This window comes from Lepus europaeus, chromosome 7 (assembly GCF_033115175.1).
Source record: "Lepus europaeus isolate LE1 chromosome 7, mLepTim1.pri, whole genome shotgun sequence".
Lineage (NCBI taxonomy): Eukaryota > Metazoa > Chordata > Mammalia > Lagomorpha > Leporidae > Lepus > Lepus europaeus.
Genome location: NC_084833.1, coordinates 80,638,293 through 80,658,387, shown reverse-complemented (window position 1 = coordinate 80,658,387; position 20,095 = coordinate 80,638,293). Strand labels below are relative to the sequence as shown.

Sequence of the window (20,095 nt, the reverse complement as noted above, 5' to 3'; positions counted from 1 at the left end):
TATAGATTTTAGGGGCTCATTCTCTGATATCACTATAGCCAAGGAGCTTTGATTCCTCTTGTTGGAAAACAGTATCAGAGACCAAGATCTGTGTGCCAAATTTACTTGTTACTGAAGATTAAAATTATTACCATGGCAGGTAAGGAGCTTCATGCCTGAGCCACATCCTGCATTCCTCTGTGAACTTCTCTGAATTGATCCTCTCAGTTGTTCTTTTTGTTTAACCTCATTGTGTTTCCTTTTGTGGCTGAAAGGTCCTGTACTCCCTCCAGCCTCAAAGACTTCCATGTGCTTTTCTTACTACTAAATCTTCACTGAAATTGCTATTGACTTAATCTTTGCCTTATTAATGTCTATTCAGTCTTTAAATATCCTATCTTTGGGAAGCCTTCCAGGATGTCATCACAACACAATGTACACTAAGTTCCCCTAAAATGTACTTCTCACAGCCTTTATATTTTTCCTTAATATATGTTAATTACCATATTTTGTAGTTGTATTTCAATTTGTATAATTATTTCATTGGTTTATTAGTAAGCTAAGTGATATTGTGTCTGTATTCTCACTATTATACCTGTAGCCTCTCAGCCTCTGTATAGCACATAGTAGATGTAAACTAAAGAGTTGGAAAGGAATGAGATACTCAGACAGCTGTGCTGTGGAAAAGGCAGAGAAAACATTTTGTTGCTCTTTGGGAAACAAACAATAGAATCCCCAAAATAAGTTTAAATAAGGACAATTTTGAATCAGAATAAATACATTCCTTACTAGTAGAATATCCAACTGGAAAGTGTACCAAATCATGGAATAGTGAGCACCTTGTCACCAAAAACTCTTAAACAGAAAATACAAGTTCCCATTCATGAATAGCAAAGGAATGTTGTGTTGATGTGCAATTTTGGGGTCCCATTACATTCTCCTTCAACAGTGTGATGTGGCAGAAAGACTGATAAACCAGATGGATCTGGTTGTTTCCTCTCACTACTGATTTCCTTTATGTGGCCTTGAACAAGTGTCTTATATTTACAGAGCCTCATACCTCTCATTTGAAAACTGGTGATAACAACATTATTCATAGTTGGGTCACAGTGAGAACTAAATTACAGAATATTTGTGAAGTGCATAGTGCAAAGCCTGACACAAGCCTGTGTTAAAAAATAGTAACTATTGTCATGAAGCATATAGAACCTAGTAAATAACACAGGTTTTGGAGATAAGCACTGGTAGATTGGTATCCTTACTGTGCTTAGCTAGTTGTTTCATTTTGGCCAAGTTACTTAGAGTCCTTGACTATCAGTTTACTTAGCTATAAAGTGAAGAGCAGGTAAAGCTGCTGCCTGCTGTGCCAGCATCCCATATGGGTGACGGCTTGAGACCTGGCTGCTCCACTTCATATCCAGCTCTCTGCCATGGCCTGGGAAAGTAGTGGAAAATGTCCCTGGTCCTTGAGCCCCTGAACCCATGTGGGAAGACCCTGAGGAAGCTCCTGGATCCTGGCTTCAGATGGGCACAGCTCCTGTCGTTGTGGCCATCAGGGGAGTGAACCAGTGGATGGAAGACCACTCTATCTGCTTCTGCCTCTCTGTAGCTCTTTCTTTCAAATGAATAAATAAATATTTTTTCAAAAAAGAAATTCAAATGGCCAGCAGACACTTGAAAGAATGCTCAGGATCACTAGTCATCAAGGAAATGCAAATCAAAACCACAATGATGTTTCACCTCACCCCTATTAGAATGGCTTTCATAACATGAATCAACAAACAACAAATGCTGGCAAGGATGTGGAGAAAAAGGTACCCTAATCCACTGTTGGTTGGATTGTAAACTGGTGTACTCACTGTGGGATACAGTATAGCAGTACTTCAGAAATCTGAATATTCACCTAGCATATGATCCATCCATCCCATTCCTGAGAATTTACCCAAACAAAAAAAAATCAGTGTATGAAAGAGTTTTTGGTACCCCCATGTTCATTTCAGCACAATTCACAATAGCTAAGATATGGAATCAACCCAAATGTCCATTAGCTGTTAATCAGATAAAGAAATCAGGGTGTATGTATACACTATGGATTACTACTCAGCTATAAAAAATGAAATCCTATCTTTTGCAACAAAATGGTCACAAGTGGAAACCAATATACTTAGTGAAATAAGCCAGTACCAAAAAGACAGATATCATATGTTTTCCCTGATCTGAGGTAATCAATAATAGAGTACCTAAAATGTAATGTATTGGAGTGAAATGGACTTTTTTTTTTTTTTTTACTTTTTGACAGGCAGAGTGGACAGTGAGAGAGAGAGACAGAGAGAAAGGTCTTCCTTTACCGTTGGTTCACCCTCCAATGGCCGCTGCGGCTGGTGCACTGCGGCCGGCACACCACACTGATCCGAAGCCAGGATCCAGGTGCTCCTCCTGGTCTTCCATGCGGGTGCAGGACCCAAGGACTTGGGCCATCCTCCACTGCCCTCCCAGGCCACAGCAGAGAGCTGGACTGGAAGAGGGGCAACCGGGACAGAATCCGGTGCCCTGACCGGGACTAGAACCTGGTGTGCCAGTGCCACAGGTGGAGGATTAGCCTATTGAGCTGTGGCGCCGGCTGAAATGGACATTTTGAGATTTGATGATTGTTTGTAGCCCTGTCTCTTCCTTTGAGGAAGAGTTTTTATTTCATACTATTTGTTGAACTCTTTTACTTTCTGTGTGGTGAACTTTATGATCATTAAGTGAACTGAAAATAGATCTTTGTAAAAATAAGAGTGGGAATGGGAGAGGGAGGAAGAAGAAGGATTGGAGCATGGGCTGGAGGGAGGATAGGGTGGGAAGTCTCTATGTTCCTAATTTGTATACATGAAATACATGAAACTTGCATAACTTAAATCAAATTTAAAAAAATAAATAAGATCATCAAAGATAATTAAAACTATAGTAGTATAACATTCTTAACCATTGGTTTGACAAAAATATAAAACAAAGTTCAACAAAACTATTTTTGCATCAATACTGGTATACACAGTCATTTTTTTCTCTTTTTTTGGCTATTTTATTGCTTTTTCTTTTTTAATTTTAATTTTAACTTATACATATAAGGAAGAGAGTGTGGTATTTGTCTTTCTGTATCTAGCTTATTTCACTCAACATGATGTCCATCAGTTCCATTCATTTTGTTATGATAAAGTATCATTCTTTTTATAGCTGAATAAGATTCTGTACCATATTTTTTTTTTTCCATTCACCTGATGGTGGACATCTTGTTTGATTCCATGTTTTGGATGTTGCGAACAGTGCTTCTAAAACATGATACAATGTATTCACGTCTTTTGGCTACATACCCAGAAGTGGTATTGGTGGATAATATGGCAAGTCTATTTCTAGTTTTAAAAGACATCCCCATACTGTTTTCTACAGTGTCTGAACTAATTTACATTCCCACCAATAGTGTATAAGTATTCTCTTTTCTCTACATCCTAGCCAGGATTTTTTATTTTCTGTATTTCAGATATTAGTCAAGGCTCATTGAAATAAGTGATGGAAATTATAAGCTTTTTTTACAATCACTAATTCTAAATTGTTTAAACATCATTTAGGACGCTATTTAATCGCTCTAACCAAGCTTGTTGAAGATTCTACTCAACTATGTAGATGTCTTAGATGAATTGTTTCTTTAAATGCTTTATAAGTAAAATCATAAAAATAAAACTTTGAGTGGCCTCTTGAGGGGATCAGATGTTTTATAAGGACATGGGTTTTTAAGAAAAATGTTATTCCTTACAAACTCTCCATTGGCTCAAACAATAACAGTTTTTTTTGACTTTAGGTCAATGTAACATTGCAAAGTGCTAAAGAATGAATAGATGAAACAAATGGTTTCAAAAAGATATATCCCTTTCCCACTTCCTTTGTACCAATATTTCACTGTTTAATTTTTGTAGAAGTTGTAATTGGCTGTAAAGAATGCAAAATGTACTAGAATTTAATCTAACATTTGTTTTAATTAACAATTTAAGGAAAATACAGCATAAAGATAATTGAAATTAATTCTAATTCTTAGAGAGATAACACTTTATTGGTTTACATTGATTATTCTTTCATCAGTACCATGAATTCTGAGGTGAAAGTGAACAGTGTGTGATACATGGGACTGGGAGTTAGGAAGCATTGGCTCTTCCAACTGTAGGCTATGCTGTTTGTCTGGATGAAAAAGTTCCCTAATTTCTCTGACTCTCCTTTCCAAAGTTGTGAAATGTGAGGGTTGCAAAGGATGATGCACATATTTCTTTTGGTTCTAATATTGGGTGATCTCTTGGATGGCTGACTTAAATGTTTTAATTAAGGAACTCACAAGAATAATTTCTTTAATAACTGAGTAAGAACTTCTGATAAATTAAATGCAATATGATCTTACTATTTGTGTCTCCTGGATCAGCTATATTTAAAATATTTTGACTTAATTTAAGTGTTTTTCCTCCTCAAATGATATACATGCCATTTGTCTCCTGGTCATTAAATACCAATTTATGACATAAACTTTGCATTTTAAAAATTCCTATGAATATTTATCACCTTCTAATAAATTACCAGAAAGTACGAGTAGCAGAAATACGGAAAACTCCCAAAGCATCCACGTAAATTCTCCAGTTCAGCATTACCCAATTACACAGAGGGTTTCTGCTTCTAATCACGAAGCAGAAACTGACAGGGGATTTGTCTTTATAATATAAACTACAATTACACTGAGAAAATGCGTGAAACCATTTTTTTTTTTGACAAAGCAGCTATACAAGTCTATGATCCCCAAGAAAAGGAGAATGTGCGGATGTGCCTTCATCAAGCACTTTAACTTTCTTTCTGGAACCAATTTATAAACCGTGGCAAGGAGGGCACAAGGCAAGTAGGACACAGTGGTCTTATTTAGTTGTGAAATGCAAAATTCACTGGGTCAACTTGCAGTAGATTAGATTTCACAGAAGAAAAGTTTGCTGAGTTAGAAATCCTAGCAACAGAAATATCCAATCTGAAGCACAGAGCAGGAAAAAAAAAAAAAAAATTGAAGAGAAGTTCTGTGACCTGCTGGTCAATGTACAATTGAAATCCAGGAGGCAGCAGGGAAAAATGTGAGAAAAATATGTCACTCCTTACTTTATAGTGCTTTATAGTACTTTATTGGAGAGTGATAATCTGAAGTAAGTTACACATACATGACTACAAGAATTTCAATCACCTATAAGCAGAATAAACACAAAAAAAAAACAAAGAAAAGTGTATAGAAAGATGGAAAAAGATTAAGAAGTTCCTCAAAATTTTATCCAAAACAATGTGAGTCAGAGAACAATAGATATTTTTTAAAGTGATTAGAGGAAACATTTTTCAGCCTTGAAATCTATATCCAACAAAATTACATCTTAAAAATGAGAGCAAAATACTTTTTCCAGAAAATAAAGGCTGACAGAATCCATTGCTGACAGATCTACACTAGAAAAAAAAATATTAAAGGAAATTCTTCAGACAGAAGGAAAACAATACCAGATGGAACCATAGATCTACACAAAAGAACAAAAAACAGCAGAAATGATAAGCATTTATGAATTTTCTTCCTTTTTCTTTAAATGATAACTGACTGCTAACAGCAAAAATAATTACAATATCCTTTGGAACTTATCGCACAAGTATAAGTAAAACATATTAAAGTGTTAGCACAAAAAAGCAGAATGAAGAAATGAAAACATGCTGTCAAATTTTTACATTTTATGTGAAGTTGCATTTTACTTTGTAAGTTAAAGATGAATATATAAGCCTTAGATCATCTACTTTAAAATAAAATTACATAGCTAATAAACACTCCAAATCAATAATAGAAATATAATGAAATCATAGAGTTCACTTAAACCAAAAGAAGGCAGAAAAAATAGAAAAAGGAATTAAAAATAGAAGAGATAAGTGGGAAACAAAGACCAATTAAAATTAATCATGCTGATAATTACATTAAACATATATTGTCTAAGTATTCCTTTTAAAAATGACTTCACTGCTGAATTCTACCAAACTTTTAAAAAAGAACTACTCTGAATTCTTGAACTATTCAAACAATTGAAAGGTAGGAAATCCTCCCAAATTCCATCTTATGAAGCCTCAATTGCCTTAGTTCCAAACTAGATAAAGACACAATGAAGTAAAATGACTATAGACCCATATCTCTGATGAGCATAGATGCAAAGATCCTCAACAATTTTCTAGCTAACAGAATGCAACAACACATCAAAATGATCATGCATCTGGACCAACTGGGATTTATCCTAAGGATGCAGGGATGATTCAATGTATGCAAATCAATCAATGTGAAGCATCAAATTGACAAATAAAAACCACATGATTATTTTAACACAGGAGGAATTTGGTAATATACAGTATCTTTTCATGATAAAGACATTAAGCAAAATGAGTATAGAAGGAACATATCTCAACACAATCAAAGCCATATATGACGAATCCACAACCAACATCATGTTGAATTGGGAAAAGCTGGAAGCATTTCCACTAAATCAAGAACCAGGCAAGGATGCCTACTTTCACCATCACCATTCAATAGAACTCTGGAAGTTTTAGTTGGAGCCATTAGGCAAGAAAAGAAAATCAAAGGGATACAAATTGGAAAGGGGGAAGTCAAAATATCCCTGTTTGCCGATGACATGATCCTATAAATAGGGGAATGAAAACAAACTATTGGAACTCATAAGAGAGTTTGGCAAAGTTTCTGGTTATAAAATCACCGCACATAAAAAATGACATTTGTAAACAAATAATTCCGTGGCTAAGAAAGAAATTGTAAGATCAGTACCATTCACAACAACTACCAAAAAACTAAATACTTTGGAATCTGTTTAACAAAAGATGTGAAAGATATCTACAATAAAAATTAAGAAACATTAAAGGAAGAAATAGAAAAAAAACACAAAAAAATAGGAAAATTTTCCATGATTGTGAATAGGAAGAATTAATATCATCTAAATGTCAATACGATCTCAGTCAAAATACCAGGGACATTCTTCTCAATTCTAGAAAAAAAAAAAAAAATGATCTTGAAACTCATATGGAAACACAAGAGAGCCCAAATAGCTAAAACAATATTAAATGACAAAAAGCCAGAGGCATAAGAATATCGAGTTTTAAGACACATTACAGAGCAGCTTTAATCAAAACAGCCTGATACTAACGCAGCAATAGACGCATAGACCATTGGAACAGATTAGAAACCTCATAAATTAATCTACAGATCTATAATCAACTAATCTTTGACAAATAAGATAAAATGAATGTCTGGAGATAGGAAAGTCTCTTCAACAAATGGTGCTGGGGAAATTAAATCTCCACATGCAGAAATATGCAACAAGACCTCTACCTTACCTTATACAAAAATCAACTCGCAGTGCATTAGGGATCTAAATCCGTGATGTGATACCAACAAATACTAGAGGAAAACATGGAGGAAACTATACAAGACATTGACATAGGAAAAGACTTCTTGGAAAAGGCCCCAGCAACACAGACAATAAAAGCAAAAATAGATCAATGGGATTACATCAAGGTAAGAAGCTTTCTGCACAGTAAAGGAAACAATCAACAAAATGAAAAGGCAACTGACTGAATGGGGGAAAATATTTACAAATCAGGTATCTGATAAAGGATTATACCCAGGATCTATAAAGAACTCAAAACTAAACAACAAAACAAGGAATCCAGTTAAGAAATGGGGAAAGGATATTAACAGGCATTTTTCAAAGGATGGAACACAAATGGCCTGGGGCCAGTGTGGTGGCTTAATGGGTTAATGCCCTTGCCTGAAGCTCCGGCATCCCATATGGGGGCTGGTTCAAGACCCAGCTGCTTCACTTCCGATCCAGCTCTCTGCTATGGCCAAGGAAAGCAGTGGAAGAGGCCCAAGTCCTTGGGCCCCTGCACACCCATGGGAGACCTGGGAGAAGCTCCTGGTTCCTGGCTTTGGATCGGTGCAGCTCTGGCCGTTGTGGTCAATTAGGGAGTGAACCATTGGATGAAGGGCCTTTCTCTCTCTCTCTCTCTCTCTCTCTCTCTCTCTCTCTCTCTCTCCTCTCCCTGTGTAACTCTGACTTTCAAATTAGTAAATAAATCTTAAAAAAAAAAAAAAAAGAAATATAGGCCAGCACCGTGGCTCAATAGGCTAATCCTCTGCCTACGGCGCCGGCACCTGGTTGGGGCGCTGGATTCTGTCCTGTTTGCTCCTCTTCCAGTCCAGCTCTCTGCTGTGGCCTGGGAGTGCAGTGGAGGATGGCCCAAGTCCTTGGGCCCTGCACTCGCATGGGAGACCAGGAGAAGCACCTGGCTCCTGGCTTTGGATCAGCACAGTGCGCTGGCCACAGCACGCCGGCCGTAGCGGCCACTGGAGGGTGAACCAATGGAAAAAGACCTTTCTCTCTGTCTCTCTCTCTCACTGTCCACTCTGCCTTTAAAAAAAAAAAAAGAAGAAGAAGAAGAAGAAATGCAAATGGCCAAAATACATGAAAAAATGTTTAATATTATTAGACATCATAGAAACTCACAATAAAACCACAATAAGATTTCACTTCACTCCAGTCAGAAGGGTTATCATTCAAAAATCATAAAATAATGGATGCTGGTGAAGAGGTGGAGAAAAAGCTACCCTAAGACACTGTTGGTGGGAATGTTAACTAGATCAACCATTATAGAAGATAGTATGGAGATTCCACAGAAATCTCAAAATAGATCTGCCATATAACCAAGCCATCCTACTCCTGAGAATTTACCCAAATGAAGTTAAATCATAATGTGAAATTATTATTTGCATCCCCATGTTAATTGCAGCTACATTCACAATAGCTAACATATGGAATCAACCCAGATATCTATCCACTAATAAGTGTATAAATAAAACATTATATATATAATATATGTATATATTATATATTATATGTTAAATGTTATATATATATTATATATACTCACACACATACATAAACACAATGAAACACTATTCAGACATATAAAAAGAATAAAATCCTGTCTTTTGCTACAAAATGGGTGCACCTGGAGACCATAATGCTTAGTGAAATAAGCCAGTCTTCAAAAGACAAATTTCATGTTTTCTTTGATATGTGGTAGTTAATATAGAGTACAAAAAAGTATAAAAATGAAACTGACATCTTATGATTTGATTATTGTTTTTAGCCTTTATGTACATCTGTGGAACATGATCTTTCTACATTTTACTTGTTGAACATTATGATTAGTGGTGCATTAAGCCTGTGAGTATAAAGTAAATTGAAATTATGCTATTGCTAAAATTAAAGGGAAAAAAGAATGAAGCATGGGGACTGAAGGAGGAAGGGAAGGAAGTATGGTTATCTTCTTAGAATTGTAGCTATGAAATATCTGAAATCTGTTTTCCTTGCATTAACAAAAATTAAAAAAATGAAAGACATAATTACACAGGATTAAAAATATTATATGCAATAAAATCCAGTTATATATGAACCTACATGTTACTTTAAGTTAAACTAATGGAAAAGCAAATATGAAACAAAAGCATGAAAAATAGCTTATATTAGTGTCAAAATAAGTATTTTCAGAAATAGAGAACATTACTCATGGTAAGGAAGGGATTTTCCTAATGATTAAGAAGATAGATCATCATTAAGACAGAACACATCTCAACACTCTTAATAAAAGAGCTTCAAAATATATGATGCAAATACTGACAGAGCTGAAAATGAAGCAGATTTAAAGTACAGTTATATTTGGAGATCTCAAAGTTCTTTCTCAGCATCTGTGAATACAAAATAGAGATCAAATCAGAAATAACTTGACTTAACATGTATAGAGCATTCCATCCAACATGGGCAGAATATGTACTCTTTGTAATTATGTGACAAATAGTTACCAAGATATACTATTAGTTAGCCCATAAGACAAGTCTCAATTAATCTAAATACTTTGAAATTTTATAGTATGTGAACTAACCAAATAAAATTAAATAAGAAATCCAAGGATGCATTCATATGGAACCTACAAAGTATAAATTTGAGGCCAAATATATTGAGAAGTTGCAAGCTTGTGATTATAAAGTAAATTGAAAATATGTCATTGTAGGGGCCGGCACTGTGGCATAGTGGGTAAAGCTTCTGCCTGCAGTATTGGCACCCCATATATGCACCAGTTGAAGTCCCGGCTCCTCCACTTCCGATCTAGCTCTCTAATATGGCCTAGGGAAGCAGTAGAAGATGGCCCAAGTCCTTGGGCCTCTGCACCCATGTGTGAAAACCCGGAGGAAGTTCCTGACTCCTGGCTTTGGATCTGGTAGCTCCAGCTATTGCGGCCAATTGGGGAGTGAAGCAGTGGATAGAAGACCTCTCTCTCTCTCTGCCTCTCCTTCTCTCTCAGTGTAGCTTTAACTTTCAAATAAATAAATCAATCTTAAAAAAGAAAATGTGTCATTGCAAAAATTAACAGAGAAACAAGAAAGGAAGGTGGAGGTAGGGTGAAAGCAAGGGAGGGAGGGTAAGGGGGGTAGTATCACTATATTCTCAAAAAGTATATATGAAAGACATGAATTTTTTCCTTTATTAAATAAAAAAGAAAAAAAAAGGAAATTCATTTGTTTACAAGAATTCTTAGAGTCTTTCATAATGTTGATTTAGACTTACCAAAACATTCATAGCTTTTTAGCCATTCCCAAACTTATTTGAAAAACTTATAAAATACCTTTTTAAATGGAGCATCATTCTAGAATAAGTTTGTCTGTAACATGTGTTTGAAAAATATCTTGCTAGATTAGAAATTTTGTTAAAAGATTATGTGAAATCATTTTTCTTATTTCAAATTAATGACACAGAACTTGCTTTTTTGGGATTCTGAGCAAGAACTGAAAATGGACTGTTAGGAAGAGATTTTACAAGTATTTGGAGAAGGAAGCAGTTATGACTGTTAGACTCTTGGGTTCATAAAACACAAACCGCACTTGTTAGAATCATTTCCTTTTGGTGACTCAGGCATACATAGCACATATTTGGATTTCAACATGAAGTTAGTCTCTTGTAACATTTTTGTGACTGGGTGAAAAGAAGTGAGATGATTTAGTATAAATAAATTAATCCACAGGAAGGTTGAGGGCTAGATTCAAAGGATGAATACTTGAACTATGACTCTTCTAGAGCCACCGGACTTGTCTTCAAACGTGTGTGTGTGTGTGTAGGGGGCACTGTGTCCATGTTCCCTTTTCTATTATTTTTCTTACATTTTAAGCATGATATTTTAAATCAGAACATGAAGCTTATCAGAATTTTTATCTCAGGGGCCGGAACCATGGCTCACTTGGTTAATCCTCTGCCTGCGGCACCAGCATCCCGTATCAGTGCCGGGTTCTAGTCTTTGTTGCTCCTCTTCCAGTCCAGCTCTCTGCTGTGGCCAGGGAGGGCAGTGGAGGATGGCCCAAGTGCGTGGGCCCCTACACCCATGTGGGAAACCAGGAAGAGGCAGCTGGCTCCTGCCTTTGGATCGGCGTAGTTCCGGCAGTGGTGGCCATTTGGGGAGTGAACCAATGGAAGGAAGGAAGACATTTCTCTCTGTCTCTCTCTTCTCTCACTGTCTAACCCAAAAAAAAAAAAAAAAAAAAACACCAGAATTTATGTCTGATAATAAGTTAAGAAGAGCACTTAAAATATTTGGATCCACAATTATCCATAAAGAATTTACCGAACACTGAAGCAGCAGTTTAACATTTGAAAGAAATAAATGTATAAAGCTAAAGCTAAATTTGTGTCACTAGTTCCACAGTAAAATATTTATGCTAGTAAAATGTGGTAAATAAAAAGATTTAGAAATTTTTATCTGATATATAGATTGAAGAGAAATATGTCTTGCAAAATTTCAAAATTAATAATTATGTTTACTCTGTGTCAGGTAATGTCAGGGTCTTTGCATATTTTATTTGTGGATCTCAGGTCCACCCTTAGTTTCTAAGTTTAACTTTTGTCATTTTATAGATGGAAATGTTCAGTTTAGGAAGATTAAAGAACTTGTTCATATAGCTAGTAAGATTTGGAGCTGTTTTACTAATCTCAGGTCCATCTCCTCCTCATTCTCTCTTTCTCCCTCTGGACCCATATTCATTTTCTCTTCCTGAGTCTGTAGTGTGATCTCAAGATATGTTATGGTGACAAAAATAATGAATGGAAGACCTATGTTAGTCTAAGCTACTAAGAGTCCTACTGGGAGTTTTACCTTTGATTGAGAACATCACGGTTTAAGAGGAAAATGGAGCATTTTTAGGGTACAGGCTATCAGGTACAGAAGAGATTTGAATTCATTTTATATGAGGAACAGTTATAAGAACAAAGAATTTTTAACCTGGATACACGAGGGCTCTACAAGAACATAGTAGAACTACTATTTGAGAGAGTGGTTACAATTTTCTTTGTAAAACAATGACCAATCATTGAAAGATTCATGAATCCAGCTTGGGATAACATAAGTTAAAATTCCCAAAATTGCTTTATGAAGGTGTAGTGTGATCTCTTGAGTGGTGCTAAGCTGACCAGCACTGGAGATATTCAAGCAAAGTGTAGTCAATCACTTAGCTGAATATCAATATAGAAGCACTAAGCTAATTTTAAAGGTTCTCTTCAATATTTGGAGCTGTTAATTTTACAGAAATGACACATTTAGGGAGTGGAAGTTAGCACGCATTTCCTAAAAATTATTTTTATTAGATACCTTTGTAAGAAACCAGGTTAAAATGGAAGAAACCAACAAACAATAACAACAAGAATAACTCTAAGGGGATGACATTGTGGCATAGTAGGTTCAGCCACCGCCTGTGATACCAGCATCCCATATGGGTGAAGGTTCAAGTCTCAGATGCTCCACTTCCAACCCAACTCCCTGCTAATGCACCTGGGAAAGCAGCAGAAGATGGCCCTAGTGCTTGGGCCCCTTCACCCACATGGACGACGTGGAACAATTTCCAAGGTCCTGGCTTTGACCTTGCATAGTCCTCGCCATTGCAGCCAATTCTGGAGTGAACTAACAGATGTCTGATCTCTCTGTCTGTCTCTCCCTCTCTGTCTGCACCTCTGCCTTTCAAACAAACAAACAAAAAAATACTTAAAAATAACCCCTCTAAACTAACATAAGGAGATAGTCATGGGTAAGAAAAGAGGAAATACGATTTATGGAATGTTCCATCCATTACTCCAACCACTTGCCAAACAATAATTATTAAATTTTAGGTAAAGATCCCTGGGGTATATTTTCAGCATACCTTCAGGGCACCTACTGCTAAACGTTTTCATCTCCACCTCCAGTGTGAGTATTTGAGTCTTGACGAAGGAAGAAGCCAAGGTACCCTCTATTTTATAGAAGGTCAACATTCTTGGCTGTGATGGAAATAGTTCTGCAGTCACAAGGAGCTCATTCTTTCATCTCATCCATTGGAAAGACCCCGAGGAAGAGCTGCCAAGATGGCCTCCAAGGTCGCAGTCAGGACACTAGAAGCCTTGGCTAGTCTCTACAGAGCATCTTCAGAAGAGAAGATTGAATTCTACCCCTTTACACCCCCAAACCCTCCATTCCTATTTTGTTTCTTGATGCATAAAACATCTACCTCATCTGTATAAAAGCCTTGAAATCTTTTTTGTATATTCTATCCTGTCCCTCAAGGTGTGGCCTTGGGCCAGCATCTGCATCAGCATCACTAGAAGTTTGTTAGAAATACAGAATGTTAGACCTCACATCAGCACCACCAAACCAGAATACACATTTGAATAATTTTTACAAATGATTTGAGTGCATACTAATTTTGAGAAGCACTTTTTTAGAGTAGCTGCTCATGAGTTTACACATTTCCTAAGCATGTTATATGGTTATGTGGTACTTTCTCTTATTCTGCTCTTTCAGTTCTTCAAGATGTAAACTTTTTAGTTTGAGGGAAATGACTTTTCTGGTACTATTGCCCAATTAGAAACTTCAACTATGCTTCACCCTCCATCCTTTTAACTCAACTGGCCATCAATTACAGAATTTCAAATCTGATCTCCAAACTGTCTTTCTTCTACTCTTCCACAACAGATCAAATCAGGCTTTGTAACCTGAGTATGTATTTTATTTATTTATTTATTTATTTATTTGAAAGAGTTACACAGATATAGGAGAGGCAGAGAGAGAGAGAGAGAGAGAGAGAGAGATGTCTTCCATCTGCTGGTTCACTCTCCAATTGGCCGCAACAGTGGGAGCTGTGCCGATCCAAAGCCAGGAGCCAGGAGCCTCCTCTGGGTCTCCCACACAGTGCAGGGGCCCAAGGACTTGGGCCATCTTCTACTGCTTTCCCAGGCCATAGAAGAGAGCTGGATAGGAAGTGGAGCAGCTGGGTCTCGGACCGGTGCCCATATGGAATGCTGGCGCCTCAGACCAGGGCATTAACCCACTGCGCCACAGCACCGGTCCCTAGTGTGTATTTTAAAAGCTCTTCTGCTTTGGCTTTCTCTTGGCTCTCATCTGTCTTTTAAACTGAGCAAAGATAGTTTTTACTAAAATCCTCCCTGTCTGAAAGCAATGTTGAAATCATTCTCTAATCAGTATCCAACATCATTCTTGCTTCTTCCATTGCCACGTAGGAACATAGGAACCACATAGGAACCAAACACCTTAATTCTGACCTTAAATTACTACTGGATGTTTGTGCATCTCCTTTTCCCTGAAATCCCATCGTCATGCTTCCTCCTCCTCTTCTTTCGACTCCTCTTAAAAAGCAGCCTTCCACAGGCTCACTAGGAAGAATGAATTGCTTCTTCCCCTGCTAATGTGACATGGTTTACATGCACCTGTCATCAAGTTCATGTGCTATTTATTTTGTTGTCTCCATGCAGTGCTACATTGCGATTCCCAAAAAGGCAGGAATAAGGGAGTTACTGTGGTGTGCAGTTAAAAACAAATTAGTTTCTAGAGTGGAAAACTATTCCAAATCCCATTGTCCTACCTACTACTGCTACGTAATCCCTTTAAACTTCAGTATTCTCTATAGTACGAAGATAATTATACCTCTCTTCAATGGATTTTGTGAGGGTCAAAATAAGGTACAAAGGTTTATTTTACATGATGTTCAGCTCATATGGATAACTCTATTTTGTTCTTTAAGTAAATGATTTATTAGGTGATAATTTTGGAGGAGCAGGGATTTAATCCTGGAAATGATGTGAACTCAAATTCTAGGATAAGAATACAAGGTGTATAACCTGATCACAGGAAAAAATAAAGAAACCCAATAATGAGGTCTGACATACAAGTAGAAAGGATTTCTTTAATGCTAAGTTCCCTGGGAGGGGATGTATCCCAAGTGGGTGGTCACAGGTGAGGCAGAGCAAGGCAAGAAACCATGTCCTCATAAAATGGCCTGTAGACACCTTTATAAAGTGTGGGCCAACCTTTCTATTTCAATTCTAATATCTTTACTGATGACATTCAGAATTTTTTGAGTCTTGGCAGGTGAGAAGAGCTTAATTTTATTTTTCCCCCTCTTTCTTCTTGCCCTCCCTTCCTCCTGTCACCCCCTCTTTATCTTCATTCTCACTGCTGGAAATGCCAGGGAGATCAAGTGGAGTTAGTTCCCTGACAATGAATATTTGTTCAGTGTACACTCAATTAAAACCAACAAACAGAGCATGCAGTTGGAGACAATTGCCTGTCGTTATCTGCAATGACAAATTTGAACTAATATCCTACATGGCAAAGAATGACCTGCCACTTTCTGTGAGTCAAATGCAGTGATTCTGTATGAAGAAGACAGTATTAGAGACATAATCTATATAATTAAAAACTTAATTCTTAAGTGCATCCTTAAAAGATTTCATTTTTGGAGTACTATGCTGATTTGTAGACAGTAAGATATCATTCATATCCGAAGGAAGTAGAAAGTGAGATACTGGGACATTTCCTGGATTCCATCCTGGGTAGCTAGGACTCAAACAGACTTTTAAATTCTGGGTGGAGCGGCTTCTATAGATTTCTCAGTCTTGATGAATCTGGACCCATTGGCAGGCTGATCTTGCAGGTCACTTGCACACCATTGCCTCATTCATAGCTAGGCATTGGTTGCTTTTATAGGTGTGCTGCTGCCTTTAATTAATACCATTTAGTTTTGCTACATCCCAGTATATACATTGTTTTCAGGACATGGTATAGGTTGATTGAAATAAAATTGAGATTTGATTGTTGCAAAAAGGAAAAGGCAGAGTGTAATGTCAAACTGTTGCCAAAAGAAGACATATCTGGTATCAGTTGAGACATACACCTGGTGAGCATTGGATGAGCACATTTAGGAAAATTAAAGAAAATCGATCTGTATTAAGACTCAATACTGGCCAGCGCTGCAGCTCACTAGGCTGTGGCACTGGTACCCAGGGTTCTAGTCTTGGTTGGGGCACCGGATTCCGTCCCAGTTGCTCCTCTTCCAGTCCCGCTCTCTGCTGTGGCCTGGGAAGGCAGTGGAAGATGGCCCAGGTCCTTGGGCCCTTTACCCGCATGGGAGACCAGGAGAAGCACTGGCTCCTGGCTTCGGATCAGCACAGTGCGCCAGCTGTAGCAGCCACTTGGGGGTGGTGGTGAACCAACAGAAAAAGGAAGACCTTTCTCTCTGTCTCTTTCTCACTGTCTAACTCTGCCTGTCAAAAAAAAGTTAACAAATAAAAAACAAAAAAAAAATAAGACTCAATACTAATATGCAGGTGACAGTGTAGTGGGATAACCATTGCTACTTTCACCAGAATGGTTTTATATTTTTATGTGTAGTAGTGATTGGGTAGTTGTTTTGTTTACTAGTCTAAAACTTGCAGTTGTGAGGTTTTTCCCTTAAGTTTGCACACATAGTTCTAGAATTTAAGTGTGCTGAAAAAATATTATTCACCACTGCATTAGTGCCATCACTGCTTTCTCTTCCTTTCTCAAATTTGTAAGAGGAATGAACTAAAGTTGAATTATGGTTACTATGTGCCAGATATTTTGTCTGCATTAATCAGGAAATCTTCAAAAATAATCAACATTCCCATTTTATGTAAAAGGAAACCAAAATTTCAAGGTGTTGAATAGGTTCTTCAAGACCACAAATAGCAAATAAAACAAGGCCTCCATGGCCACCAAGCTCATCCTGTGCCATGGCTGGGCCAGCCCCCAGCTCTGTGCCTCCAGTCTTGTGGACAACCTACGTCAGCACAGTGAGTCTGGGTGATCACAACCTCTCCCCCACACCCACAGCTAGGGGACTTACAGGCAGTGGGGCTCAATCCCAGCACCTGCTGTTCCGACTTCTTTGCTTGAGGTGTCTGAGCACCTATTACTTGGCTAGGAATTCACACCACACTCTCTGCCTGAGAGCTGGTAAATAGGACACAGACAAAGAAGGAGAGATCCAGAACGACTAAAAGCTTGCCTGCAGTCACCCAGACCAGGTCCTGTGGAATCAACATTTGAGCCTGGAGCAGAGGGACCCAAGCCTGGATGTGGGCATAGGGCACAGTCCAGGAGAGCAGAGGCCTAGGAGGCTCTGAACGTCTGCTAGGCCCCAGGCTCAGTGCCATGAAGCTGAACAAACACTACCTAGCCTTTGACACCATGTGTGATGAGCAGGTAGACCACGCTGGCTTCTGGCACAAGCAGGGTGTGCTCCTGTGGCCTCCCAGCATCACTGGTTCCTGCCATGCACAATGCACTCTTCTACTTCGATGACCATGCCAGGTGCCACCTCCTAGGTCTCATTACCCTGGAGGGCTGCAGGTGGAGCTGATGGAGGCTGCTGAGGGGCTCACCTTTGCTGTGTGTTTTGTCGGGGCCTGGGCCTGTGCTTATAAGTTGTGGGCCAGCTTTGACCACCTGTGCTTGGTGGTGAGCGAGATGGAACAGCCACTGGTGGCCATGCATCCTGGGAACCATCTGGTCCTCCCCATCTACCAGAGCCCTTCAGCCCAAGGAGAATGAATGCCCTCTGGAAGAACAACCCTCTCTAACCTTTCAGTCACTCCTGCCAGCTCAGCTCCTGACCCCAGGTCGCACCACTGCTGCTCTGCCTGGAGGTCTCAGCACCCACTGGGTGCAGGTGCTGAAGGCAGGGCCTGGCCATGACCAGGAGGGGGAGGGCCTGCCACAAAGTCATCAGGGCTCCTGATTCTGGGGAATACAAGCCCCAGGTCCTGCTGTCAGGCCCAGCCCTGAAGAGACTGGGGCCTGATCCTGCGGAAATCATGGTCAAAGCTGGTCCTGAGAGCTGAGTGAAATGGCTTTGGGGAATTGCAACTCTGGGAGATGCTGGCCTCTGAGAACTCTATGACTGAGAGACTGACTCAGATACAGCTCAGGCTTGCCGGTTCCAGCATGCCCTGTTCTAAGGGGATTCTGGGGACTGGGTGCACCCCCAGAAGCCTGAGTGCCAGGCCCCATCTGATGTACCCAGCATGGGCCTCATGCTGGCCACAGACCTCAGTTGGGCCCACAGTTCACCTAGGGAGGGGGGCCCTCATAAGGAACTGTGGTCTGACAAGCACACATGCACTCAGTCGTGGTCCTGGTGGCTGCTGACAGGGACCCTGGTGTGGACAGAGAAGGCTCTGCTGTGGTGCGCCACTTTTGAGCCTGGCTATTTCCTCCAGCATCTACCAAGGGAGCTGGCCTGCTCCAGACCTGCCTGCCTCTGGGAGCAGCAGGTATGGAAGCCAGCTGGGTGTGCCACCAGTGAAGAATCAGGTGCATCTGTCTAACCAGTGGGGTGAGCTGGTCCAGTACTCAGGGCCCCTGCATGGCCTGCAGGTGCTGCTCTCAGCCTTGGGCCCTCGAAGGCTCTCCTGACAGTCCTGGACTGCATCCTTCAGTCACCCACTCTTGGAGCAGGTGCTCTGCCCTCGGCCTGGGGTGAGGCCTCGTGGGAGCTCACCTGACCTCTGGTCCTGGGCTGGGCAGTGTGGTCTGAGCTGACCTGGTAGATTCAATTAGGGAGGGGAGGTCACGGGCTAATTCACTGCCCAGGAAGAGTCCAGATGCTGACCAGGGGCAGAGCAAAAGTACCTGCAGAGCCTTGGCTCCTGGAGCCCCCTGCATCCAGCTCCCCACCATGCCCCATTCTGGCCCCTCACACTGAGCCCCTCGGCAGGGATCATTGTGCCTGACACTGAGTGCTGGCTTGTGTTCTTTCCTCACCACAGCGCTCCTTCTTTATCCAGAAAGGCACTCTGGGCTGGGACACCCTGATGCCTATACCCTAGCCTTTGTTTCCCTGGCTGCTGCCTCTTGGGGAGAGACAGACCCAGCCCCACTGCTCCCTCTGCCTGTCTTTGGGGACCCCAGGGCTTGGAGAAATAGGATGGGGATAGGTGGGTGCTGCGTCTGCATTCAAGGTCCCCTCAGTTCACTGCTGGTTTAGTGACTTCAGTGTGAAGTTTACTTTTTAATATTTAGGGTTGTTTTGTTGTTTTTTCCTGGCAACTAAGTTTGTTTTCACTGCTTTTGCTTCCTATTGGCTGGTGTGAATGCAAGGGGGCCCTGGCTCCTGGTTAGGCCAAGGGGACTGGCAGCACTGCCCTCAAGGAGAGAGGCCAGAGGAAATCTTGCCTGGCTCTCTGGCTTCTCCCAGTTAAGCTCTACTCTACCCAGCAGGTACCTCTGCAGGGTTTTGGTATGTTTCCCACCCCTATTACCTGACTCCTAAGGAAGGGGTTGTGGCAGTACCTCCTGTCCATGAACTCTGGGGCTCCCATGGAGTCTTAGGAGCTGCCAAGGCCCTGCTTCTTGGCCAGAGCCAACTGGTGGGATGTTAGCCCTGATCCTGGTATAGGTTTACAAATTCTAATTCTACAGCAGATCTGGTGTCCTGGGGCAGAGACCAAAGGTGAGGAGGCTCCCCCACCTCAAAGTACAAGATGTGGTCAGCTTGCCTTGCGTTGGGTCTGAGGAGAGCTATGAGGCAGCTTGGGAGGGAGACTTGTAGGCTACAACAAAAGTTTGTTAAGGAAAAAAAATCACAAAGCAAATGAATTTAAATCCAGATTACTTGAGTTTATGTTTTTGGCTT

At 39.9% G+C, this 20,095-nt stretch overlaps 1 pseudogene; it reads right to left on the bottom strand.

Annotated features, from left to right (window-relative positions):
- Nucleotides 1-19,140, bottom strand: part of LOC133763864 (large ribosomal subunit protein eL15-like) — a 66,422-nt pseudogene extending 47,282 nt beyond the window's left edge.
- Nucleotides 19,141-20,095: the final 955 nt, after the last annotated feature.